General features: G+C 40.5%; 2 protein-coding genes across 52 annotated transcripts in view; one reads left to right on the top strand and one right to left on the bottom strand.

Moving 5' to 3' along the window:
* The window catches only part of FGL1 (fibrinogen like 1), a 55,049-nt gene extending 34,302 nt beyond the window's left edge, over positions 1-20,747 (bottom strand). The window contains exon 1 of one of the 2 annotated variants that reach the window (XM_043559928.1): positions 20,581-20,747. The gene's annotated coding sequence lies outside the window, so the exon portion shown is untranslated. The remainder of the gene's footprint in view (positions 1-20,580) is intronic. The other variant, XM_043559937.1, reaches the window with a different exon arrangement.
* Positions 20,748-20,954: 207 nt separating this feature from the next.
* PCM1 (pericentriolar material 1) overlaps positions 20,955-27,719 on the top strand; it is an 84,075-nt gene continuing 77,310 nt past the window's right edge. For 7 of the 50 annotated variants that reach the window (XM_043559834.1, XM_043559781.1, XM_043559752.1 and 4 more), the window contains exons 1-3: positions 21,029-21,307; positions 22,846-22,914; positions 25,789-25,952. The gene's annotated coding sequence lies outside the window, so the exon portion shown is untranslated. Of the gene's footprint in view, positions 21,308-22,197; positions 22,432-22,845; positions 22,915-25,788; positions 25,953-27,719 lie in introns of all 50 variants that reach the window. The other 43 variants (XM_043559525.1, XM_043559734.1, XM_043559542.1 and 40 more) reach the window with 22 other exon arrangements.

Below are 27,719 nucleotides of genomic sequence, written 5' to 3'. Positions count from 1 at the left end.
TTAAAGTGTCACCCACCAAGAAAAAGAAAAGTTTTCTCCCAAAGATATATATGGACCTGCCCCTAGCTAACAAAACATTGTTACCAAAACCTTATTAAATATGGTGGATTGACCACACACTTTTATCTGTGTTCTTTCCCCAAACCGTTTCAAAAATGACAGCAAAAAGATAAAAAGGCATAAACCTACAATGGCAATGTAAACAGAAATGATACAACTTATCGGAAGAGGTTTTAAAGGAACCACAAAATTCAAGGGTAACTGTAAAAAACTGAAAATGGGTCAGGGGAGGGATTGGTGAAATAATATAAAAGGTGTATCTGGACCCAGTAGCCCTTACCCATCCCACGTAACTCTTTATTTACTTACCATCTACCACTTGCCCATCTTTTATGCCTATAAAAATCTGATTTGGAAAGTTTCATTTGGGGATATCAGGAATATTGAAAGGCAGGAGCCATAAATAGAGATTTTAAATGAAAACACGCATAGAACGAGTGTGCCCAACCACCTTTTCCAAACCATATTGCTGTCAGACCACCTTATATTTCTAGGAAGGAGACAAGAATTTTTCTTGAGAGAAATGGAATTGCCCCATAGAAAAAAATTTAATAATAGTAAAATATAGTAGTTCCTTCTAAAGATATGCCAGCTCACCACTAGATTATATATTAAAGCTCAATCGTCCACAAACTCTACCCACAAACATAAAGCTAGCTTTTAGTAAACTTTTTTGGTGCTTCACATAGAGACAACCAAGGATCACCAGACATTTGAAGAATTAATTTCTCCAATATGAAAAACAGACATTAAGATCAATGGTGGGGGAAGAAGGAACCAAGGAACACCGAATATTGAGGGTCCAGTATGTACCAGGCAGTGTTCTAGATGCTAGGGAAACTGCAATGAACAAAACCGACAAGTCTTTGCCCTTATAGAGCTTACATTCTAGCCAAGATGGGGAAGTAAACATTTAACAAAATAAGTAGATTATACAATATGTTAGAAAGTGGTGTTTATCATATTCTGTGAAGAAAAATGAGTCAAGGGAGAGGGCTAATGAGTGGATGGGGAAAAAAGATGAAAATTTAAATAGAGTGGGTTAGAGAAGGCTCCACTGAGATGGCATTTGAGCAAAGTCTTAAAAGTAAGGCATGGGGATACCTGGGGGCAGGGGGAGGGAGAAAGGAGTCCAGGCAGAGACCAGCTAGTGCAAACGGTATGAGGGGGACTGAGCAATAGCGGTATTACTGCTATAAGAGGAAGTGGGGTAGGGGAGCCGGGGTGGCTCAGTTGTTTGAGCGGACACCTTCAGCTCAGGTCATGATCTCTTGGTTCATGAGTTTGAGCCTTGCATCAGGCTCTGTGCTATAACAGCTCAGAGCCTGGAGCCTGCTTTGGATTCTGTATCTTCCTCTCTTACTGCCCTCTCTCTCTCTGTCTTTCTCTCTCAAAAATAAATAAGCATTAACAAAAAATTAAAAATAAATAAATAAGTGAACATTAAAAAAAGAGGAAGTAGGGTAAACAAAAAGTTTTATTTTGTTAAGGTGGGGAATGTTTGCATGACAACCCCCCAAACTATATTTAGTATTATCTGAGAAGTAAGGAACAATAAGAAAATGCTGGTTTTTTAAAGGAAAAAATTAGCCCAGAGCAGAAAGAATAGCAAAGAAATTAGTTAGAATTAAAAACAAAAACCAAAAACTTAACTGATGGATTAGAATATATATTCAAGGAAACCTTCCAGAAAGCGGAATAAAAAGACAATGGTATGAAAAGTAGGAAAAGATAAGAAAATCAGGTTTTATTTTGGGAGTCAAGCATGCGTCAAATAGAACTTTCAAAAAGAACACAGCAAAAAATGGACAGCAAATTATCAAGGAAACAATAAAAAAATAATTCCCAGCAATGAGATGAAATTGAAAGGACTATTCAGTGCCCAGCACAATGAATTAAAAAAAAAAAAAAAAGTCTAAAAACATCCACCCACTCCTCGGGCTTATCATGATGGAATTTTTGAACAGTGATAGTGAAAAGTTGCAAGCTTCCAGAAGGAATGAAATCACCTAAAAAGAAGCAAGACTCATTGGGTGCCTGGGTGGCTCAGTCGGTTAAGTGTCTGACTTCAGCTCAGGTCATGATCCCGTGGTTTGTGAGTTTGAGCCCCACAATGTGCTCTGTGCTGACAGCTCAGAGCCTGGAGCCTGCTTGGGATTCTGTGTCTCCCTCTCTCTCTCTGCCCCTCCCCTGCTCACACTCTTGTTTCTCTCTCTCAAAAATAAATAAACATTAAAAAAAAAGAAAAAGAAAGAACTGAAACTCAGATTACTATCATGCTTCTCCACAGAAAGAATGCCTTAAAACTCCAAGGGAATTTATATTTTCCAAATCAGGACTCTACACAGCCAAGTTAGCAATGAAGTGTGATGATAGAAGAAAGACAATTCAGACAAGCAAAAACTAAAAAAGAAATTACCTTTACGTGGTCTTTCTGAGAAAGACTCTGACAACATGATCTAGAAAGATAAGTGCAAATGTCAATCAAGAGCAAGACAAAAAAAAGCAACCAAGAAAAAGTGGGGGCGTTGTAATGTGTCAGCTTGGCTAGGCTAAACTACATTTCCCAGAATTCCCTTTCCCTTGTTTCCCAAGGGTCAACCACACTTGAGATTCTTATGGTAGATTTGGAGGTCAGGAACAAGGCAGCCATCTTTGTGGCTTTCATGTTATGTTGTCTATCTGTTGGCTCATCCTGTTGGCCTAAGATTTTGGTCAGGCCTACAGCTGCTCTGCCTTGCCCTGGATCATGGATTCAGCTCATGATAAAGGGTTCAGGCCCACATCACCAAGGTCAGAGGTAACAAGAACTGATACAGATTTCAGTCCACCCTCCTGCTTCCCTTACAGCCAGCCATCTAGCCTTCTCACTTACTTGCCCTGCATACTTTGAGCTCCAGCATCATATGTGAAGAAAAGGGACTGTTTAAAGACTGCTTCACCAGTCCCCACAATTGCATAAAGTCATCCCTTATATGTCCTAGAGGCTCTGCTTTTCTGACTGATACAGGATCCCAAACAGGAAAAACAAATCTCTGAGAAGGAATTTTCCAAATGCAGTTTTTCCTAGAGTACTCAATCTCAGAATCCTGTTTTATTTTTTGCTCAGATCTGGACTGCTCACTCCCTACACCTGCTACATGAATCATGTGAAAAGTAATATTGGTGGAAATTGGATAGGTTGCCCCAACTGTGTAGCTTCAGATGGCACAGTATCCTCCCCTGCATACCAGTTGGAATGAAATACTTATTTGCTATTCTTTTCAGAGGATCCTTGTCTACCTGAAATTTTTTCCCTCTGGTATCTAACCAACTTTAAATTGATTCCCTAACAGAGCAAAGTGCAGAAGATGTTTTCTTCTTCAGTTTTTTTCCCTGCAAAGAATGGAAAGACCTCGGGCTAAGGAATGTTTTGCTTTCGATGTGTATGCAAGAACTTCAGAATTGCTTATATTTTATGCCTCTGGAGAATTACATCTTTCTTATTAAAGAATTTCCCCACAAGATCACATGCCATTAAAAAAACTTGCACCCAAATAAATGTTTAATTCTAATAGAAAACAGATTTTTTACACTTAACACATGAAGAAGAAATTCAGCTATTGTGAAAAAATACGTAGGGGAAGAAAGAAATCGCAAGTTCATGTTAAGTAAAATCACATTTTAAAGTATGCCTTTGCACATAAAAGAGATGGGCAGTAATGCAAGATCTTCCCTCATTCTCCTCCACAGTATGACTTCTCTGTTTTCTTTGATAAATTTGCTATAAATCTCTTTATTCATACATGTAAATCCACTCTCCATGTGTGCTTTCTCCCCTCCAGGTTTTAGGTTCTTTAAATATAACCTCCTATTAAAACATTATCCAACTAATTGGAAAACACATGATGATTCATACTTTTATGACCCCATCTTAAAGTAGAATTCCCAGGGTTGTAAACTATTCTGACAAAATTTCTGAATACTAGCAGAGAATTTAAAAATATACATTTGACAAGGGGCGCCTGGGTGGCTCAGTCGGTTGGGCGTCTGACTTCAGCTCAGGTCACGATCTCGCGGTCCGTGAGTTCGAGCCCCGCGTCGGGCTCTGGGTTGATGGCTCAGAGCCTGGAGCCTGCTTCCGATTCTGTGTCTCCCTCTCTCTCTGCCCCTCCCCCGTTCATGCTCTGTCTCTCTCTGTCCCAAAAATAAATAAACGTTAAAAAAAAAATTAAAAAAAATATATATACATTTGACAAAAATGTATTTGCATGCTTGAATTAAAAATTTGTCCTTATTTTTTATTCACCTTTATTATTTTTTATTTCTTAGAAAAAATAAGACCACTTAAATACAAGGAGCTGAGATATAGCTCCTTGCTTTGATTTCAAAATAACTGTACATTTTCTGAGGAAAAAAAAAGTTCATTGTGCACAATTACACACTCCGATTCATTTTTTGGTTAGCTCACACATGACATTACAGTGAACTTATTCTTTGGCATGTATGTTTGAGACCAGAAATTGGCATATTAAACTTGAAAAATTTTACACTTAAAAAGTTTACATTTATGCTTTGATTACCAATAACTAGGACTACATCAAAAAACAAAGGATAGGGACCTACTCACATGTGCATGACACAAGAGTATATACTCAAGTGATTCTCCAAGATTGAGGTGTTTTTTTCCTGCTTCCCCTTTAGAGATACTGAGGGAAAATTCTAGAACCTTTAGAGTAGACCCTTAGTCCCTAGCTGCAGCAATCAAAGATTATGAAATATTAAGGGCCAATTTCAGAGTAACTCACTTACATTGGCTTTTTAAAAAAATTTTGTTTTTGTTTGCAAGCTAAAGAAATGAGCTTCATCCACCCATCTGGAATAAAAAAAAAATAATTGGATTTATTAGAGGGACGCTGAGGTAAGTAATAGAATCAATAACAGACTGCCACAAACATGCCATGGGAAGGCAGAATTAGGACAGCTATAAAAACCCCAGTAAGAGGAGTTCTTCAATTTATTCCGTAGAAGGCAGCCTTTAAAATGTTTTAGTTTCAATCGAAAATTTAGCCCCTGTGTCTTTCTGTACAAATTCTACATCCCTAGGAGAGAGAATCCAATTAGCCAGTCGTCTACATTTCAGTGTGCACGTAGACATATGGCGCCTACATGTCCGGGCCACACCTCTGCTCTCTTGCCCACAAAGGATAGATCCAGGGGTAGAGATTCTCGCAAAACATGATTACTGTGGTAACTTTTATACGTAAGGAAGGCTCCCAGTGTGTACCATTCTCCTACTACCCAATCAGGGAATTTGGAGTAAAGAAAGAAGGATCTATCCAGTTTTGTAGAAGATTGTCTCATTCAATAAAGATGCCTGACAAACCTAAAATCTCATGTCCCATGACTATTTTCGCCAATGAATCAATCACATTAGATGCGTCCTTTTACTATTACTGAGAGTAAATATATGTATACGTATATGTGTGTGTATTTATATGAATGTGTGTATGTATGTTCCAGTCCTCTCCTTTATTTGCCTATTCCAGGAATTTCTATGTACCCCCTCTGAACGAAATAGGACTCCCCTGGGGACCTGTCCTTCCCCCAACCCCATCCACCTTGACTACATGTTTTCCTATGTGTTTTCTGGTCTTACATTGTGCGTCACTATATTGTATACTGGACTCTCTCTCCTAAGAGAGGTTACAGACTTGTTTTCTTATTTCTATACCCACAGCATCCAGCATACACATACTATACGATAGAAACTCAGGAATATTTATTATTCATGGAACAATAAAATTCCATATCTGTAGCAGCATGAAGTATAAATATTCACACTTGATTTCAAACTTGGTAACTTATATCCAGGGCTTACTGTAGGGCCTAATACACAGAAGAAATGCAATAAATTTTAATTTCCTTCTATCTTGAAACAAGATCAGGACGGCAATTTCATTCAGGGTGAAGCAGCAATATATACACACAGATAAATAACAAATAGTTTATTATAAAGATATTGCTTTATAAAGATGCCTGGGTGGCTCAGTCAGTTAAGCGTCCGACTTGGGCTCAGGTCATGATCTCACAGTTTGTGAGTTCGAGCTCCGTGTCAGGCTCTGTGTGACACGTGACAGCTCAGAGCCTGGGGCCTGCTTCGGATTCTGTGACTCCCTCTCTCTCTCTCTGCCTCTATCCTACTCGCTCTGTCTCTCTCTCAAAAATAAATAAAAACATTTAAAAATTTTGAAAAAGGGGCGCCTGGGTGGCGCAGTCGGTTAAGTGTCCGACATCAGCCAGGTCACGATCTCGCGGTCCGTGAGTTCGAGCCCCGCGTCGGGCTCTGGGCTGACTGCTCAGAGCCTGGAGCCTGTTTCCGATTCTGTGTCTCCCTCTCTCTCTGCCCCTCCCCCATTCATGCTCTGTCTCTCTCTGTCCCAAAAATAAATAAATGTTGAAAAAAAAATTTTTTTTTTTAAATTTTGAAAAAAAAGATATTGCTTTATATAAGGGAAGGAAGAAAATTATTTTTAATAATCTACATATTATTTGTGAATGGAAAAGCAGTGAGTATAGATGGAAACAACACCCTGCTCCTAGAATCACTTGCTAACACTGCCCAACCCATTCGCACTTTCAACAGAACAAGAATCTCACATTCCAGTAGAGAAATGTAACATTAATTGGCATTAATTGGTGAGGAAAGAGCTTGTGGAGCATGACATTGCTATGAAGAAAAACTTGAAAAGTTAGATAAAATTTTAAAACAACTAGTTGGATTGATTAGAGGGATACTGAGGTATCATCAGTATGAAGGCATCTGGGAGTTACCACCCCAGCCAGGACTTGAGGGACAAGATTGTGTAGAGAAGAAAACTACCCTTACTCACAGCACAACAAATGTAAACTACTCTTTCTTTCCTTTTAATGAACTATTCATCAAAGCAAAAAAAAATACGAAAAAGTGCACAAATAATTAGCAGAAGTTTCATGAATTTTTTCAAACTTTCCCTGGAGTGTGGACATGCTGCAGATCAATTTTTTTGTTATTAGTTTTTGTGTTATTTGAAAACATTTTTGGGGCGCCTGGGTGGCTCAGTCGGTCAAGCGTCCGACTTCAGCTCGGGTCACGATCTCGCAGTCCGTGAGTTTGAGCCCCGCATTGGGCTCTGGGCTGATGGCTCCAGAGCCTGGAGCCTACTTCCGATTCTGTGTCTCCCTCTCTCTCTGCCCCTCCCCCGTTCATGCTGTCTCTCTCTGTCTCAAAAATAAATAAATGTTAAAAAAAAAATTAAAAAAAAAAAGAAAACATTTTTGCCTTAGATTCTGAAAGGTGTTTTGTTGCATGTAGCATTCTGGTTGCTCCACTTTTCCCACACTTATATTGCTTCCAACAGGAAATGCACTATTATTCTTGTTCCTTTGTATACCTTTTTCTCTTCCTGTTTTCCAAGGAACTTCATTTGCCCATTCAGGTTAATGTTCTCCAGGAATGTGACTCTGAGTGTTTTGTGCCCTGGGTGTTTATGAGGAGACTGTGAACGCTCCCTGTGGAAGGGAGTGGAAGGGAAAAGGACTGGTGAAAGAGAGAACCTATGTGGAGGTAATATGGCCCATCAGAATGACAACGGTCCATTAGAGGTATCCTGCTTTGGGCCCAAACGGTTGGGCCTTTCCCCCCTGCTGGAGTGACCATTACGTGTGGGCTGCCCCAGGAAGGGGAGAGACCCCGGAAGGAGGCGGGTGTCTGAGAGGATCCCCAAGTACAACACCAAGCCATGGGGCAGCAAATCTTCCCATGAAGGGCAGGGATCTGTACTGTCACCATTTGCAGTACATCTGTGGGCACAATCACAGGAATGATTCATTGGCTTTGGGGAGAAAAGCAGAGTCCAGATGCCCTAAAGAGGGCCTATTGCTGTGTCTTCTTGGGGACACAGTGAGAAAGACTATTGCCTTTTTAACAAATCATAAAATATACATAGCATAAAATTTACCATTTTAACCATTTTTTCCACTTTAACTGTTTGTCAGTGTATAGGTCGGTGGCATTAGTACACTTACAATGTTGTACAACCATCACCACCATCCATCTCTAGAATTGTTTCACCTTCCTGAACTGAAAATCTGTCCCCATTAAATATTAACTCCCGTTCCTCCCTCCCCTTGACACTGGCAGCCTCATTCGACTCTCTGTCTCTATGAATTTGACTGCGCTAGGTACCTCACACAAGAGGAATCATTCTGTACGTGCCCTTCTGCGTCTAATTTTACTTTGCACAACGTCTTGCAGATTCATCCAAGCTGTAGCATGTGCCAGAATGTCCTTTCTTCTTAGGATGAATACCATTCCATCGTATGTAGAGGCCACATTTCGTCTGTTCATCCATCAGTGGACATTTGAGCTATTTCCACCTTTTAGCTATTGTTAATCATGCTGCTATGAACACTGGTGTACAAATACGCCAGTTGCCTTGTAATTATTTTGAGTGACTACTAAAGAATAAAAGAGAACAAGAGGCCAAAATAGGAGCCGTGAACTTCAACTGGTGAGATCCAATGTCAGATTTTGAGTATTTATTCAATCATGCAGGCTAAGTGAGAAATAAAAACCGGTTTGCAAAGCAGGTAAATGTCTCAAAATGATTTGTTCAGCTTCTAAAAGAAATTGAGTCCCCCCCACACAAAAAGATCTGAACCATCTCATGTTCCCTGCACCCCAGCCAAACTGGATACATGCCATTTCCCAAACACAAGCTGTACTTTCTGTTTCCGTGCCTTTGCCCATGCTGCTCACTCAACCTGCAGAAAGATTTTCTCGTAGGATTCGTCATATAGGCAACTCTGACCTGCAGTTCCAAACACAGCAAAATGCTAATAACTATTTTCCTGTTCTAAGGTAATTTTATTTAACATCATTTTATTCCACTACTAAAGCCTATTTCAATGTATTCCTGTATTTTTCAGTTTGTCCCTTAAATATTATACATATTGTAGCCAAGGATTCTTGCTCATTCTAGATTATAAGGTGCTTATGGTTATACACTTATCAGTGACCAGTCCCGTGTCATCTGCTGTCAGTAGGCAGCCCCAGCCAACAGCCCTGTTTGGTTACCTGATGAGATTTGCAGTTGACATTTGCTATTCTTTTGTCTCCTGGCTTCTGATCCTCCTTTCTAATAGCAGTTCTATTTCTAGTTGGGGCTTCTCCATAACTTTTGGGGAAAATAATTCGGCAGTTCCATGGCAGGAGCTGAAGGGTCTAAGTCTTTTCTCACCCCAACAGGGGCGCTGGTGGGAAGTTAGATGAGCAAGTTCAGTGCTCTCTCCAGAGAATCTGCATCTTTAAGAAAAGACACAAGGAAGGTCATTCATACCAGAAAGAGCAGAAGAAGCAGTATACTGGCCAGACCCTTCAGGTTATGACATGGTTGCTCTGCTCCTTGCTTTCTGCTACTTGCTTGGCTTTCCATGGTTCATTTTTTTTTTTTTTTAATTTTTAAATGTTTATTTTTGAGAGAGAGACAGAGAGATAGAGGGTGAGCAAGGGAGGGGCAGAGTGAGAGGGAGACACAGAATCTGAAGCAGGCTCCAGGGTCTGAGCTGACAGCACAGAGCCCGATGCGGGGCTCAAACTCACGAATGGCAAGATCATGACCTAAGCCAAAGTCGGATGCTTAACCGACTGAACCACCCAGGCACCCCTCCATAACTCCCTTAATTCCTGTTCATTCTGAAGTCTGAAGTACAGATGACTTCTGATTCTGTAAGTCTCACATTCTCCAGTAATTACAATAAATTCACTTCTGCCTAAATTAGCCAGCCAGAAACCAACAGAGAACTGATACATTATTACCTCCTTGTTCCTATTCCTCTCTCAACTTCCTGTCCCGCCCTGGCTGATATCTACTTTTTAAAATGTAGATATATATAGATTTTTACATAACATATATGTAGATGAAAATGTAACTTTAGATATAAACAAAGGAGTAGATGAAGGAGTAGACATGGACAATATCTATCTATCCCCCCAAATGAAGGGTCAGATTCAGAAACAATGGAAGTAAAGGCAAGTGATACATGTTGACAGTTAGCTTTCTGCTGCTTCCACAGATCTCTATTCAGGAGGTTCTTATTCTAGATTCCTCATCTGAAGATATAGCACGATGGATATGGAAACAGACCTAGAAACAAAATGAATAACTTGTATTTTGGCAATGGCATGTACTCCATTTGGAAAAAAAACTAGCAAAAGTGGTAAAGTACGATTTGGCTGAAAAAAAAGCCCCAGACCTGGCATCAGAAAGCCTGGGATAATGTTCTAACTCACAATCTACTGAAATTGGGGTTCCCCAAAAGCAGAGCATGTCACAAAGATTGGGATGCAAGTAGTTTATTTGAGCGGTGATTCCAGGAAGCGTAAGTGAGGGAGTAGTGAAGTGAATTGGAACTGGGAGGAGGGAGCGCCTTGTGAGGGGGCTACAGCCTTAGACAAATGGGGCATCTGAGAGAGGCACGTCAGAATTTCCTCCTCTTGACTCGTGGGGTACGTATCTACCAATTCTAGACTCCTACTGCTGGGGATTTGCTTCTGGAAGTATTGATCCCTCTTGTTTTAGTCTATTCCTTCCACCTGGGCTCTGAATTCCAGCCCCTCATTTCTTCTTGAGAACTGCATTTTTTTTAAGTTTATTTATTTGTGGGGGTGGAGAGAACGAGTCAGGGAGGGGCAGAAAGAGAGGGGAACAGAAGATCCAGAGCAGGTTCTGCACTGACAGCAGAAAGCCTGATGCGGGGCTCGAACTCATGAACTGTAACATCATGACCTGAGCTGAAGTCGGATACTCAACTGACTGAGCCACCCAGGCGCCCCTAATAACTGCATTTCTTTAATTACCTTCCCCTTTCTCATTTTTTTTTTTAAATTTTTTTTTCAACGTTTTTTATTTATTTTGGGGACAGAGAGAGACAGCATGAACGGGGGAGGGGCAGAGAGAGGGAGACACAGAATCGGAAACAGGCTCCAGGCTCCGAGCCATCAGCCCAGAGCCTGACGCGGGGCTCGAACTCACGGACCGCAAGATCATGACCTGGCTGAAGTCGGACGCTTAACCAACTGCGCCACCCAGGCGCCCCAGCCCTTTCTCATTTTTAATGTCACCCTCTCCTCTCAGAGTCTTGTCTCTCTTCAACCTTATAAATAAGCTTAATTCTTCTAAACCCTAGGAAATGAAAACTTGCCTTATTCCTGCCTCTAGCTACCCTCTGATTTTTCTTTCCCCTTCAACCAAGCTTTGAAATGAGGGCGATCTACACTTACTCTACACTCACGACTCCATGGTCTCACTTCCTATTAATTTCTCAGCCAAAGCCAGTGACATGTGACCCTTCACTTGGCTGCAACTGCTTGTAACGAGGCCACACGTTTCCTCATAGTAGTTTCTCATTGATTCTCAGACTGTTCCTTCTTCCTCAAAACTTATTCTTCCATACACTTTCATGAAACGCCTGTTAGTTTTCTGGGTGTCCTCCAAGTTGTTCATCTTTTCTTTGTGGAGTCTTCTTCCTCTGCTAGAATAGTGTTTAGCAATTCCAAAATATTTAACTCCAACTCTTACTTGTCTCTGTAGCTCCAGAAGTGTTTGTCCAGTAGCCCCCTAGCTTTCAACTAAACTCTTTGCAGCGTCTTCCTCTTCCCTGCCCCTCTTTCCTTGGAGAGAACATAAGGAGTTGGTGAACCAGTATTTATTCACTTACCCAGTTTCAAAGCTTGGCATTATCAGACACCATTCCTGTCTCTCATCCTTTATTTCTTTTGCCAATCAGTCCTGTTGATTGTACCTTCTAAATGCCAAACTCTCTTCATCAGGCCAATGACACCTTAATTTATGTCCTTATCACCTTAGCATAATCTCCTGGTACTTTCTACCTGATCAATCTACTTCCAGTTTCTTTCCCATGCAGACCATCTCCTATAAACAACAATAGAAGTTATCTTTATAAAAACAAGTGTGACCACAATACCCCTCTACTTAAAAAGTCTTGGTGATGCTCCATAGTCAACAAGACAAAATCCAGATTCCTTCCTGTGCTGATCCAGCCTCAGTGTCGGTATCCTGACATAGTCATGTAGTCCCTATGGTTAAAGCCATCAAGACTCGGCCAACTGAGTATGGTGTGAATGTTTTGAAATCTATGCTAAAATGGGAGTGCAGGATGGGATTCTGAAAACATGAAGGCCCAAGTCAATATTAGCACAAAGCCTCAGTTGTAAACTTAGTAAGTGTAAACATTTATATATCACTTACTGCGAGCCAGGTACTATCTGAATACTTTCTGTGCATTTACTCATTTAATCCTCATAAGAGTCCTTGAGATATGTATTATTATTTTTATTGCCATTTTGTCAATGAGGTAAATGAAACACAAAGAGAGCAACCACATGCTCAAGGTCACGTACAACAGGATTTGACCTGAAGTAGTCTTGCCCTAGAAATATGCTCGTATGCACTTGCTATAGTGCTTTACTAGCTTTACACAGAGGTAGTGGAGTTGCCCAACCTTAGAAAATGATTACAGCCTGTGCAAGGATTTATGCTAATCAAAGACAAAGAGCCACAGCCCAAGCTGGTGGTGGCAGAGAGGAACAGCGACCTTAACCGGGACCATAACATTGTAAGGAGAATCCTTGCCTCCACATCTTCCCAGTGCCTACAACTCCTCTACCCAACACACACACACACACACACACACACACACACACACACACACACACAGTCCAGGGGAAGCTTCTGAGACCAGAAGCAGAATCACTACCACAGAGAATAATGGTGGCCCCAGATATGTGGGAATGACAAGATGCGTGCAGTGTAACAAAGAGCAACAAGAATGAAAACCAGGACCGATCAATCTGTAAAACTGGACACGGTCTCTGTTCCTCTCTGCACTATGGGTTTGGACTGAAGACTGGCTCTGAGAACTAACTTAGCCACCCCCCACTCCATTCTTGATGGCTGGGGGTGGAGATGTCAGGGAAAGGCAGATGTCTCTTCTTACAATTTCTGCTAATCAGGATAATGAAGAACAGTATGCAATTGATTTTAGCATCCAAAGACATAACGCTCTCAGAGCTCCATGCTGAGGAAATGAGTCAGACTAATATCAGTGCAGCAGAGGAAGAGCATTTTAATAGTGGGTCTAGCTGGGATAAGCCAGAGGCAAGACCAAGAAAACAAAATTGTTCTGTCCATGAAAAATCAGTGAAGAATTTGGAGTTTTCATGGGTAACCTAGGAGGAAAAAGGTCAAGAGGGGGAAGTGATAAGACTGGGGAATAGGATATGAAGAAAGAATGTGTCAATAGGACAGGGAGTTGGATAAAAGGCAGCCAGAGAGAAGTTCTGGGCTACGGCCAAAGATCTTTAAAAAAGAACAGGGGTGTCCAAATAGCTGCGGTATAAATTTCTCTTCCTTCTCCCCTATCTTATACTGTTAACTCCAAATTTTCAGTGGAACGCACTATACCACACAGAGATGCCTTGTTTCCATGGGATTTTGAGAAAACAAAGCAAAAGAGGTTGTGTTCTGCCTTGGAAATGATGTGGGATGGAGAAAAAGAACCGCCATAAGAAGCCAGACTCAAAAGAAATCAAGAATTCAGCAGAAGCAGGAAATAATAGGAAAACAAACAAACAAAAAGCCATTAGCTCCAAGCATTCTAAAAGATGTCCGCATTGAGATTAGGTTTCCTGCTGTATATGTGACGGAGATATGGTTACTCCAACAGTTTTGAAGACTTGGGGACACTCGGGTAGCAGACATTTGAACTAGGTAAGTAAAGTGGGTATGTTTTCTATGCCACAAACTTACATGTTTATTTTTCTAATTGGATTTCAAGACTGTATTTGATAGGCTTGAAGATATTACATGTTTATTTTTCTAAATGAATTTCAAGGCTGTATTTGATAGGCTTGGAGAGACCTAATGTCACTCCTGATCCGTTATGTCACACAATCTCTCCTCCCAGGGCTGCATGTGACTTCCAGGGCTTGTGGTGGGCGAGCTTTGCAGAGTGCCACTGTAACCACCTGTCTCTGCTGTAGCCATGGAGCCTTCCAGGCTCTGTCGTCAGTCATCAATCCCCACAGATTGTACCTTCCTCCTCTTCCTTTGCAGAGATGCAGGGCAAAGCAAAAAATTCTTTGAATTTCCCATCAGTTCTTCCTTTTTCCACTCAGGCAAATTGTGAGGGGTGGAAAGCGCTCGAATTTTAATCTTTTTTCTTATGTCTGAAACTTGTATCTTTTGTTTCTGGTATTTGCAGCTGTGACAATCCTTTGTGGAGGCAACATGTGGCTGGAACTAGCCAGGATAGGGGAAAACAGAATATATAAGAAAAAAGTATAAACTAATACCTACAAATGTTGTTCAGTTACATTTGCTTTATATCCTCCCTTCCTCATTAGTTCAACGTTTATTTATTTTTGGGACAGAGAGAGACAGAGCATGAACGGGGGAGGGGCAGAGAGAGAGGGAGACACAGAATCGGAAGCAGGCTCCAGGCTCTGAGCCATCAGCCCAGAGCCCGACGCAGGGCTCGAACTCACGGACCGCGAGATCGTGACCTGGCTGAAGTCGGACGCTTAACCGACTGCGCCACCCAGGCACCCCATAGTTCAAATGATTCTTTGTAAAATGACCATCCTGCAAAGTAATGAAAATGTATTTTCTTCCATTGCTAATTTCTTCTTGGATCTATCATTAACTATCTAAAAATTTTAAAAGTTGGGTACTCTGTGTCAGGCATCAGCAAACTATGGCCCATGCGTTAAATTGGCCCACTGCCTGTTTTAATATTGTTTTTTAAGTTTATTTATTTTGAGGCAGAGAGTCCAAGTGGGGGAGGAGCAGAGAGACTGGGAGAGAGAGAACTCCAAGCAGGCTCGGGGCTTGATCTCCTGAATTGTGAGATCATGATCAGAGCCGAATCAAGAGTAGGACACTTAACTGATTGAGCCACCCAGGTGCCCCTGTTTTAATATTTTTAAATGGTTGAAAAAAAATCAGATGATTAATATTTTGTGACATGGAAAAATCATATGCAATTTAAATTTCAGTATCCTAAAATAATGTTTTATTGCAACACATTTATGTTCACCCATTATATTTTGTCTGGCTGCTTTCACCCTACAATTACACAGCTAAGTAGTAGGAACAGGGACTGTGTGGCCCACAATACTTAAAGTATTTAATATCTGGCCTTTTACAGAAAACGTTTGTCAATCTCTGCCCTATCTCTTGTCAGGATTTTATATTTTTCCTTATCTAGGTTGGACTGTCATTCCTGCCACCCAATATACCCCAGTTTTTAACCCTGAAAATTATTTGGTATTCTGGTGGTAAAGAAAGAGAACTCTAATCTCTTTCCTGGTTAATCTGGGTTCACCTATGCTTTGTCATTTTTTTTTCCTGACCTTAGAATCACCCAGGTGCCCCTCACATAATTGTATTTTCAGTAATAGGGTTTTCAAAGTAAAAGCTGAGGATTAATTTTGATACTTTTCTAATATTCTTCATCTGCATTAGGAAATCTCTATCAGCCTATATTTCCTTATTTTGGGAATCATCCGACCTAATTGCCTGATTTCTCTCCTTAATTAACAATCTTTATCCAAATATATTTAATACTTTCAATCTTATATGCTGTAGGGGTGATAGGAGGCTAAGAAATGAGGTATAGATTATTTTCTTTGTACTTTTAAATTATTTTTTAACTTTATTTATTTATTTTTGAGAGACAGAGAGAGAGAGAGAGAGAGAGAGAGAGAGGCAGCGAGAGAGGGACAGAGAGAATCCCCAAAGCAGGGCTTGATCCCGTCAGATCATGATCTAAAGTCAAATGATAGATGCGCTCAACCTACTGAGGCACCCAGGGGCCTGTTTTTTTATTATATCCTTTTATTTGACCCCCTCCCAACGTGATATGTCCTGGGAAGCAAGCATTCCACACAGAACTACACTATTGCAGCTCTGATGAGGTTTACATTGAGTAGCACAAGTGGGGTAAATGTATAGACCTTTCAAAAATATATAGAGAAAAATGTAGGAAACAGGGTATCATGGTTAAGACTCTACAAGAGCTGAGCCATGTAAAGACTGATGAAGAGCAACTATGGACAGAACAGTCTGAAATACAAGGGTACATGTATTGAATGAGTGACTTTTGAAAGAAGAGGACATAAACTGGTTACAGAGGAAAGGGCAGCTCAGACTGGGGTAAACACTAACATTGTATGTGGAGAGCAGCAATTCGGTATTTGGAACCTAGTCATAGAAAGTCTGAAGTGGCAGTAATGAGAGATGGCATGGTAATTAGATAGGGGGAGAATGGAGGAAAGTAAGAAGAGCCTTGAAACATTATTTATGTATGTGGATTTGATATAATTAGTTGATACGATTATATATAGTAATTAATTGATTTAATTATTCATAAGTTTAGGTTTTTGAGCAAGAGAGGTACCTAAGAAAAATCCTGAGTAGCATGAGTTTCTCAATGCAAAGGTTAGATCAGCGCTTCTCACTCAGGAGCGCTTTTGCCCTCACCCCCTGCTCTACCTTCCTTTGGTGGGGGGTATTTGGCAATCTCAGAAGACACTGTTGGTTGTCACAATTGGGGAGGCAGGGTGCTACAGGCATCTAGTGGGAGGAGGTCAGGTGTGCAGCTAAATATAAAACACAGGACAGCCTTCTACAACAAAGAATCATCCAGCCCCAAATGTCAATCATGTCAAGATTGAGAAACTCTGGGCTGGATTCAGGGAGAGAAGTGCTTAGATTTTGCCCAAAAGTATAAGAACTAGGTCACAGTTCTTCAAGTGATCCCTTGTTTATACAGTTTCTTCAACCATTGAACCCACAAATCTAGTATGAAGAGTAAAGATAAAATCATTTATGTTCAAACTTAGAAATATTCCAAAATTAATTTTACATTCTGCTCTTAAGACGTGTTTTCACTCACCAACATGGATGAATCTCAGAAACAATGAACGAAAAAGCAAGTCAAGCAAGAATATATTCAGTATGATACCATTTATATAAGGTTTGAAAACAGTGAAACTAAACAATATATTATTTGGGGATATATACATATAGCTATATGAAAAAATGAAGGAATGATAGCACCAAGATCATACAGAATAATATTTATGTTTGCAAAGGGGAATGAGTTTGGAGAAAAGCACAGGGGTCCTTAAATAGATTGATTATATTCTATGTTTTAGGTTAGGTAGAGGGTTCTTGGGTGTTTCTTTTGTTATTGTACTTTATAATGTACATAAATGTCATATATTCTTTTGGGTGTATAAAAATCACATATAAAAAGAATCATAAAATTCAGTATAATAGAAGGGTGGACACTAAAGATTTTTTTCCTTTAAGTTCTATCACCACCTGCAGGTTAAAATTAGGTACTGCGAAAATAGTTCTTTTCCAAGGCCAAATTAGTGAATATCAAAATACAGTAAATGAACTCTGCAAGGCATTTGGGATATAAAGAACTCCCAAAGGCAGGGTTTTTGCTCTCACCATACGTAAATCCATCTGTGGATAGAGAACACTGAACACATTAAGGAGATAAATGAGATAGCACAAAATGTTACACTGTAAGCACCCCCTGGTCAGTGTCAGATGGCAGATCAAAAAAACAGAAAAAAATGCCATTTTACACAGCATGACAACTGACTTAGTTTGCCATCAGAATCCAACTCCTTGACTTGATTCATTTTGCTACTACCTTAGGCCAGGCCTTAATTACTTCATGCCAGTTAACACCCGCCGAGCCTGTTGCTCGGCTCCTCCCTCTAGCCTGTTCTAAACATTGCGGCTAGATTAAATTCTTTAAATAACTACTTCATTCTATCATTGTTTTTTTCCAAAGCCTCACTGCGATTTTACACTATCTACAGAACAAAGCTCATTCTCTTCAGATTGATAGTTAAGATTTTCTCCGGTCTGTAGCAAACATACAGATACCTGTTCATCAGTCTTGGCTATCCTCTCTTGCCTCCGCATTCCGCAACCCGTAAGAATCCTCTACTTCACCCAGGCTGGTTTCTGCATTATCCATCACTAATTCTGGTTGTACTCTGTGGTTGAAATGTGCCCCTTTCCGCTTACGCCTTACGCCCCCTCTCTCATGTTTAATATATGTGTATTAAGTTGTTCATAAATGTGGGAAACTGAGATACAGTTTCAATGTATACCTCTGAGAAGCCACACATGTCCCCCATCTACATTTCCCCCAGACTGTTACCCCTAATTTCATTCTACACAGAAATCCTGGAGCCATTATTATCTTCGAAGCAATACATCAATAGTCTCTGAATTCCCAAAGCACTTACTGTCTGTATCATTTATTTGCCATATTCATACACTACTGATACTAAATCGATTCATTTGCACTAGGTTTATTTTCTGAATTAGATGTTAAGTTTTTGGAAGTCTGGAATAATTTTATAGTTTTTCAGGTTTTTTTCTTTCCTCTGTTCTCTGCTAAGATCAGTAATGCTCATATTTGAGTTGGAGGGTCTCTTTTATTTTTTTATTAAAAAAAACTTTTTTAATGTTTATTTATTTTTGACAGAGAGAGAGACAGGGCATGAGCAGGGGAGGGGCAGAGAGAGAGGGAGACAGAAATCCGAAGCAGGCTCCAGGCTCTGAGCTGTCAGCACAGAGCCCAATGCGGGGCTCAAACCCACAGACTGAGAGATCATGACCTGCGCCCCGGAGCGTGTCTTTTAAATACAAAAATTTCTCAGACTACTCCCCGCACTAAACAGGCATAACAGTATTTTGACATTTTTTAGAGACCATAAATTTAAAAGGCATAATGACAATGTTGATTTCAGTAATGCTTTTAAATTCATTTGAATGGTTTTAATGAGAGTAGCTTCTACATATTTAAAAATAAAAACATGTATAAAAACAAAATGATGATAGTGATAATAATAATGACAACTAATGTTTTGGAGCCTTACCATGTGCCAGTAATTTTTTCCACTCATTCTCTTAGTTAACCAAAAAATCCCTCCAAAGAGTACAGTAGACCTCACTTTCACCAAGGCTCTACCACTTGGAGCTGTCAGAATTTTGGTAATTTACTTAAGTTCTTGCTTGTAAAATGGAAAGAATGCAGAATCAATCTCTTCAGGATAGTTGGGAAAATTACGAAAATCACAACAGAGAAAATGTTTCACTTGGGTCTTGTACAAAATAAACACTACTTGAAAAAAAAAAATCCCTACAAGGCAGGCAACATGACTGCCTCCCTTCCATTTTATAGATGGGGCAATTGAGGAAAGGATAAATAATTTGCCCAAGATCTTAGAGTGGGGGAATTAAAATGGGGCCCAGGGCACCCTGTCCTTTGGATGCCCACAGCATTTTGTATTCTTACAAGACAGAATTTATTTATACATCCTATTTTTCCATCATTCACTAAAACATGAGCCCTTCAAGAGCAGGGACTATGTGTTACCTAAATAATTATCAATGTTAGACACACAGAATGTATTAAAACATATATGACAAATAAAGTCTCATAGCAATGAGACTGAGCCTGGGTATAGTTTCAGGAAGAGCTTTATTTACCTGAATTATGTATTGAGATATGGTTCTATTAACTGGCTTTTGAACAATTTCTGTTGGTTATGAGAACAACTTGTTGGAACCTAAAGGTCTATTCCTCCTCCTTCTATTTTGCTTAAAACAAACCCATCTCACAAACTGTCTAAAAATAGAATGCCCTTGCACTCAAGTAAAACTGAAGGTGTTTTAAGTTTTCAGAGAGGGACACTGAAGGCCTTAAAAGTCACCATCACATTTTTCGTGTGTATGTGTTGAATGTTAAGAAGGAAACAGCAGGCCCCCAATAGAATCATGAGTGCCAACCCCCAAATCAGAAAACCAAGACCTAATACCTAACCCGACTGCAGTTTCAACACCCCAGAAATGTAACCTTTAACCAGTCAACCTGGAATTACTTGGTCAACAGGTTAGTAATCCTTCGGGTAGGCCTTTCTATTCTACATAGGAAGGCAACCTTGCCAGAAACAATGCACTCTTTGCTAATAATTTCCTTTTTCCAACCCTTCTGCCTTTAAAAAACTTTCCTTTGCTACCGCTCCAATAGATCCCCTTTCTATTTGGTACATGGGATTCTGCTCAATTCATGAATTGAATAAAGCCAATTAGATCTTAGAATTCACTCAGTTGAATTATGAATTTTTACGGAGAACCTATCAATTCATTCTCGATAGAGGTACCGATGAGATAGGAGCATCAATAAAAAGAGAATTCAGACACTAGTTTTAAGCGAAATTTCCTTCTACTAAATTTTGATTGAAATCATCTGGCTCTTCCAAGCAAAAACTGGGACATTAGTCCAAGGTGGTGTTCATTACTAACATTTAGGATTCTCCCGCTGACTAGCTATATACAGTTAAGTGGTTTGGCCAATTAACTTCCCATGATTAATGCCTACCGTGTAAAATCAGGACTACATCGTAAAGGCCCTTCTGTTTCCATCTCTTAGTAACTCGGATGTAGGTGTACAGTGGACAGAAGAACGACTTTCGTCTTTTCTCCTCTTTCCGGCTAGAGTCCGGAGCAGGCACCCACACGAAAAACCAGAACGAGCTTCCGGTTTTCCAGCTAACGAGGGGGCTCAATCTACTTCCGCACAGGCCCGGAGCCTCCCAATCACAGAGCAGCGCCGGGATCTCACAGCATGCCGGGATTTGTAGTTATCCCTCTCGTGGAGGAGGTGCGGGGGGCGGGGTTCACTGGGATATGTAGTCTCTGGTTGTTCGTATAGTCACCGCCAGGCTAAAGAGCCCGAGGTGACACCAAAGACTTCGGCGGTCACATGACTCCAGCCTAGAGCGTCGATCGCACTGCGGCTCCCGCCCCGGCGAATTCTCGCCCCCGCGCGGCCGTTGCCGAGGAGACGGCGCAGTCTCACGGCGCGTTGCCCCCTCTGCAGTCCCCCCGCCCCTCTTCTCCCACCACAATGAGATCCTAAGATGGCGGTGGCTGCGGCGGTTGGCGCCGACTAGCTAAGGTAGAGAAGGCGGCCATTGGGCCCTAGGCAGCCAGGGAACTTGTGGGCGCTCCCTGCTCTGGTCTCTGAGGGAGGACCCCTGCCGGTGGCGGGTCGCAGGGCCTGGCCGCCACTCCACCCTTGGCAGGAGGGGCTGCTTCGTTTACAGGTAATGCTGCGCGTCCCCAGCCCTTGGCAACCGAGGGCAGCGCGGCGCAGGGGCGGGAGAGCAACGGCTCTGGGACACTTGACCCTGTAGGCCCTGGCCTCGGGCCCACACCTCTCTGTGGGTTCCTGGGTTTTCACGCCCCTTTCCCCGGGCCAAACGCCGCGATCTCCGGGTGAGCACCTAGGGACGCGTTAGCGACTGCCGAGCCCCCTTCTTGCCTCCGCGCCCCTCTCATTTTCTGGCTCCGGAGAGGGGGGCCGCCCTGCGTCTCGTGTGCTACGGAACGTCCCTTGCAAGTGGAGGACGCGGAGCGGGGGCTGTGGTTTGGTTGCCAGGGACAGGGCTCGAGTTCTCCACAGCTAGGGGCCTTAGTGGCCTTAGTGTACGTGACTGCGCCCCCTCCCACCCCACTCCCAAATTCCATCGTGTGACGCTCTCGGTGTCCAGAATTTTGGGTGCCGAAGGCCAGGTGCGGAGCGACGCGACTTTCGGGTTGGGATTTTTGAGTAGCGGATTTTTGCTGTCTTGGGTATTCTTAGAGCAAAAAGGCTAGGGGTGGGGTGGGGAGGCTTTCCTGACTTTGGCAAAGAGGTGGTTTATACTTGTGAGAGGAATGTTAATTTAGCAGCCCCCCCCCCCCCCCCCGCATTGTTTCCCTTCTGCACGTCCAGTTAGAAAGGGCCTAAGATGGGGAAAACTAAATGCCAAGTGGGATTCGGGAAACATTGCTTGCTTTGCAGAAATGGTGTTTGGCGATTGGATAGTAGGCCCTGCTAGGGAGGCGGGTCATCCAAACTCTTCATCCTGCGGCTCACTTCTCGGGAGCTCGTCTTCTCTGATTTTTTCTTTTTTTTCTTTATTATTTCCCCCCCTTTTTTCACCGGTTTGAGGTCTGTGTCATGTGCCTTATGAGTAACGGATCGTAATTTGGCGCTGGAAGAAGCGGGCTTTCTGGGCGCCCCTATCACCCCCGCCTCATAACTGCTTTCCAGACTCCGCCTTCTGGTATTCTCTGGTTACCGGAGTGGGTGTTAGAGAGCTTCGCGTGCACCTGCTCTTTTCTTTCCCTATCACCTTCCCGGTGAGAGTCCTGGAAACCATTATAAGGAGTTTTTGAACAGAAGGTAAACATGTGTGTATATCGTGACAAGGTTATTTTCTTTTAAGTAGCTAGCTTTCAAGTAAACCTTTTTTCATCATTGGAAATGCAAAGCTCTAGAATAGTTTCAATGGCAGAAAGTTAATGACTTGATTTTGGCTTGGATGTTTACACGAAAATTAGGGTAATCATTTTCATTATGCACCAGAGTAGATATTAATGTATCACATTGTTGTTTGGAAGATTTACTCACTTAAGTATATCATAGTTTTCCAAGAGGATTAAGGTAACCAGTCTAAAATATTGCTAAATTGGATTTTTCCTTTTCTGTTCATTTTTCTAAACATGTTTTAGGCTATAAATATAGTATTTGTTATTCTGTACCTTATAGTGTAAGTAAGAATTTACTAAAGTGACTTTTTTTGTTTTAAATCACAAGCAGGCAACAGCTTTGAAGTGTGAAGCAGAGAAGGAGCCGTTTCTGAGCTTTAAAACTAGTTTTAAACAGGTAATTTGACCTAATTATGTAGGTTATCGTCCTTTGTGTTATAGTTGAAGACTATATAGCGGAGACTGCTGCATGGTTGAGGTTCCTCTCTACTTAGTAAACAGACATTCTGGGTTTGCTGCCCTGTTTGCCTTGTTTTTTGGCATGCCACTTTGATCTGCCTCCATACTTTTGCCAGAAAAGAGCCATGTTATTCCTAATTACTAAATAGTGGAATAGTTGAAGCACTGCATTTTGAAATGTCTTTGTCTTCACAGAATTTCTTCAGCCCATTTGTGTTTGAATTTGTCCTGTAACAGCTATTGGATAGCCTCTCTTTCCAAATCCACTTAATCTTAAGTCATTTTCTATAACTTTTCTATTAATTGACTTTCTATTTTTTATTCACAAATTCCTCTACTTATTTAGGCTTGTGATATTTACTCTTGACTGAAGTTTTGCTTTTTTTTTTTTTTTAGGGGTCTAAAAGTACTTTAAATGTTAGTTTCTATGCTCAGTGCATTGTCAGATGCTGGTTATTTAAAGATATTCTCTGACCAGCAAAAAAAAAAAAAAAAAGTCAATGAAAGTTCACTTAGGAAAAGTTAAGTAATTGTTTCCTAAGGACAGTTTAGAAATTAAATGACTAAAGGATGAGGGTCAGAAGAAATTTTTCTTAAAAAGCATTTTAGAAATAATTGCCCCTTTAAGAAAAATGTCAGAGTCTGAATTTAATTCCATTGTTGAAATTGTAAGACAACCCATTTTCAAAATAGAATATATCCTTGCTTTCCAGGAAAGCAGATACGTCCTTAGCTCTCTTATGATCTAAACCAACTATAGTGAGAAAATACAGATTGGCAGTTGACTTGTATCTTTATTAGTATTCTCAGTATTTTTGTTAATTGGGAGACTAATAGGACAAGAAAAATTGAACTCAGGAAAGGTCAAATGTGAGTGTGCATTTCTTTTTTTTAATTAAAAAAAAATTGTAATTTTTTTTTTGAGAGAGACAGAGAGAGAGAGACAGAGGACAAGCAGGGAAGGGGCAGAGAGAGAGGGAGACACAGAATCTGAAGCAGGCTCCGGGCTCTGGGCTGTCATCTCAGAGCTGGATGCGGGGCTTGAACCCATGAGCCTCGAGATCATGACCTGAGCCAAAGTCGGACACTCAACCGACTGAGCCACCCCAGGTGTCCCGTGAGTGTGTATTCTTTAACACTAGAGTGATACAGTAGGCATTTAGTAAATAAAAAGAACTATAAAACCAGTTATAAGACAGTTTTCTTTTTAACATGTTAGGGAAGATGGATAAGATGGAATAAAAATGTAGGGCAATTGTGTTAACTCATGTTAGAAGACCTTTGGTTTCCTCATTAGAGGATTGGGCCATTTGTAAAGGAGACAAGTGTATTTGACACTTGGGAAAAATAGGAAAAGTATTTAGAATAATCGCACTAGGGAATTCGTTAAGAAGCCAACAGAGTACATAGCAATACATTCATCTTACAAATTGAATTGAATGCCTACAGTGTGTGACTTAATGACAGTAAAGTACCGGAGATATGGCAGTGAGAAACAGACGAAGTACCTTATTTCATGGAGTAAGCCTACATTTTGAAAGTGTGCATTTGTGTTTGTATAGTGTAATATGGGGTATCTTAATAGTGGACATAGCCAGAGCCATTTTATAACTTTCCCTGCTGTCAGACAGTTTATGAGTAGAAACAAAGAGAGCAGGTACTGGGTTTTATCACTAATTGATAGAATGAGCAAGTAGGTGAGGAAGTCAAAGATCCTTGCAAGGCATTTTTGGAATGGGTTACTTGGGTTTGTGTTTGGGGTTGAGTAAGGAAGCAAGAAGTTAATGGATTCTTAGAAGAATGACCAAGGGACTAGACGTTTGCAGCAGGGTTAAGAGTGGGTTCTGCAGGAACGGGCAAGTGAGAGAAGTAGAATGCAAGGATTCAGGATCAGAAGGAGGGATTTCAGAACTTGAGGATCTTGAACAAATTATCAGTCCAGAGTGAAAAAGGCATTGGAATAGAGAAGATGAGATGGACGTTGGGTCTCAAGCCACAGTCTTAGAAAAATCACGAAAGCAGGAAATGAGGTGGAGAGTGAAACCATGAGCCACTTGTTACCAAGAAAAGTGCAAGATTGTCTTGAGGAGGACAATAGGAAGTGGTGTCCAAGTATGGGAGAGTGATATTTTTCATGACTAATTTGTTCAAAAGAGGAAGGTTAAGCACTAAATAAGAATGGTTTGCAAATGTGATCCTTTCCTCATGAGTCTGGAAGACCAGGAAGAGTAGTACTCCTTTTAGAAAAGATTTCTAAGGAAATAGTCCTTTTAGAGGGACTTGGGATTTTGTTGAAGCAGAAGAAGTAGGACTATTTGGGAAGAAAGGGAAGATGTAGGGAGTTTGTTTGTAATGGTCCAGTGGAAAGGGATGACAGAAAGCTGTTACCAGTGAATGTGGAGTTGGCAGTGAAGACTGAGATTGCAGGTTGATGGTGGTAGCAGGGCCTACAGATTATTTGGGTGTTATATGTAATCCATGACAAGGAAGTGATAGATTTTGAGTATAAATTGTAGGGAGGGAGAGGATTTAGCAAGCAGAATTTAACTGACCTCTGTTCTCAGTTCTCTGAGCAAGGGTATATTTTGTTGATGTGAAATGTTCTGTGCAGAACAACTATACCATAAAATAGACTTGATGCAATACCTAGTACATAGTGAGGTGTAATTAAGTTTTTTTTTTAATTTGAAGAGGGTAATTACAGAAGATAATTTAAATTCTAGAAAATTATGGAAATTTTAAGAAAATCTCAAATTGAAAGTGCTGTGGAAAAGATCCTGTGTGATTTTTTTTTTTTTTTTTTTTTTTTTAGGTACTTGACCATCTTAAGTATGGAGAAGAAATTGAGAAATTCCTCAAATGAAACTGATTAAACAACACATAATACCAAATACTTAAGCATTTTCTTCTCCGTTTCCATTAAAAGTGCTTAGTACAATTGGACACTGTATGAAGACTTTCAGAACAGTGTACCAGGTATTTTTATAATTAGTAAAAGAAACACCCCAAATAATGCAACCTTTAGAAAAACTTGTACAAATATATAAAGTACCACTTTTGGTTATTTTGTGACTCCCAAGTAAATATTTAGAAAAAAACTGTACTTCCTATATTTCTAAAATAATTACAGTTTTCAAGAAGGTATTTCCAGAGATGGTTAGGAGTGACTTAATGCTATGTCAGAGATGATATCTGAATTTGAAGATTTTAGAAAAATAATTTTTTTTCTTCAGCTGATTAATTTCTTCTTTATATTCTTATTTCAAAGGTTAACCTTAGGTCAGTCATAGGTATTTATGTGGTAACTAATACTGTAATTATATATATGTATATATAAATAATTTTGTATAGTTAAGAATCTTGCAACAGAATTTTCTTCAGAAAGATCAGTCACTGAAAGTTTATGAATTGCCATAGTATTTTTGCATTTCATATCTTTGCAAGATAAGGGAGCCAAAAAAGCTCTAAATAGTCCAAATGATACCTTAGCAAAAATAACCAAAATGTCAAAAAATAACTAAATGAAATTTATTCGTTGCAACTTAGTTTAGTAGGTCATAGGATGGGTGGAAGTGCTTGTTTAAAGTAGAAGAATTTTACTAAAAAAAATTTTTTTTTTTTTTTAAATATTAAAGGGGCACCTCGGTGGCTCAGTTGGTCAAGCATCCCACTTCGGCTCAGGTCTGATCTTTCCGTTTGTGAGTTCGAGCCCCGTGTGGTGCTCTGTGCTGACAGCTCAGAGCCTGGAGCCTGCTTTGGATTCGGTGTCTCCCTCTCTCTCTGACCCTGTCTCTCTGTGTCTCTGTCTCAAAAATAAGTTAACATTAAAAAAAAAATTTTTTTTTAAAGTAGAAGAATTTTACTTTTATCCCCCTTTTTCCCATACCATCATCCATCCCTTGCACTGATTGTTTTCCAGTGGCTTCTTCACATTTTCTGTTTTATTGTCTTTCTATGAAATCTGCCTGGCAAAGTCCTACCTTGGATGGATTCAGTGGAGTATTTTGGCCAAGGCTGATGAGCACAGCTGGGAAACATTCACACTGCAGATAGGTGCTCTCAGTGAATGTTGCCTGCTCTCACCTGAATCCTTAGTGCTGCCCACAGTCATTCTCCTTTATTCTTCTGAAATCTCTCAGACCCTGCCTCTCACCCTGACATTTAAGGCTCAGTCCTTTCTACTTCACATCTCTTACAGATGCCCTCCTCTTCCTATGAACAGATCTGCTAACCAGCCTCTGTCTACTTTCTTCTTTCCCTCCTTTCCTCTGGTTTCAGTAAAAGAGGTGTTTTCTGCCTATCTTAAGCTAATCATTTTTCTTACACCTGGGGTCCCAGTTGCTCCTGCTTTTTCAGAGACCACCCACTATGTCCTTTCTTTTCTGCATCTTCAATATGTTCCTCTACTAGTTCTTGCCCAACAAATTTTAAACATGCTTTTAACAAAACTGTCTTCATGCCCATCTCTGCCTGCTTCCCTTCATAGACTGATTTCTTTGAAAAAAATTACCTAATGACCTCTTTTATCCTTGTCCCTTCCCATCAATAGATGCATTCCATTTATGGGATTGACCCTCACCACCCTGCTGTAATTGCTCATTCTAAGGTCTTCAGTAACCTCCTTGTTGCTAAATCCAAGTGGACACTTCTCAGTACTTTTTTAACGTGACAAATATTTGGCATTCTTACCAGTACTCTCCTTCTTTATACACTTTCCCCTTTTCTTTTTTTTTTTTTTTTTTC

This window comes from Prionailurus bengalensis, chromosome B1 (genome assembly GCF_016509475.1).
Source record: "Prionailurus bengalensis isolate Pbe53 chromosome B1, Fcat_Pben_1.1_paternal_pri, whole genome shotgun sequence".
In the NCBI taxonomy this organism is placed as follows: Eukaryota; Metazoa; Chordata; class Mammalia; order Carnivora; family Felidae; genus Prionailurus; species Prionailurus bengalensis.
Note: the sequence above shows the minus strand (reverse complement) of the source record. Positions and strands in the feature narration are given on the sequence as shown.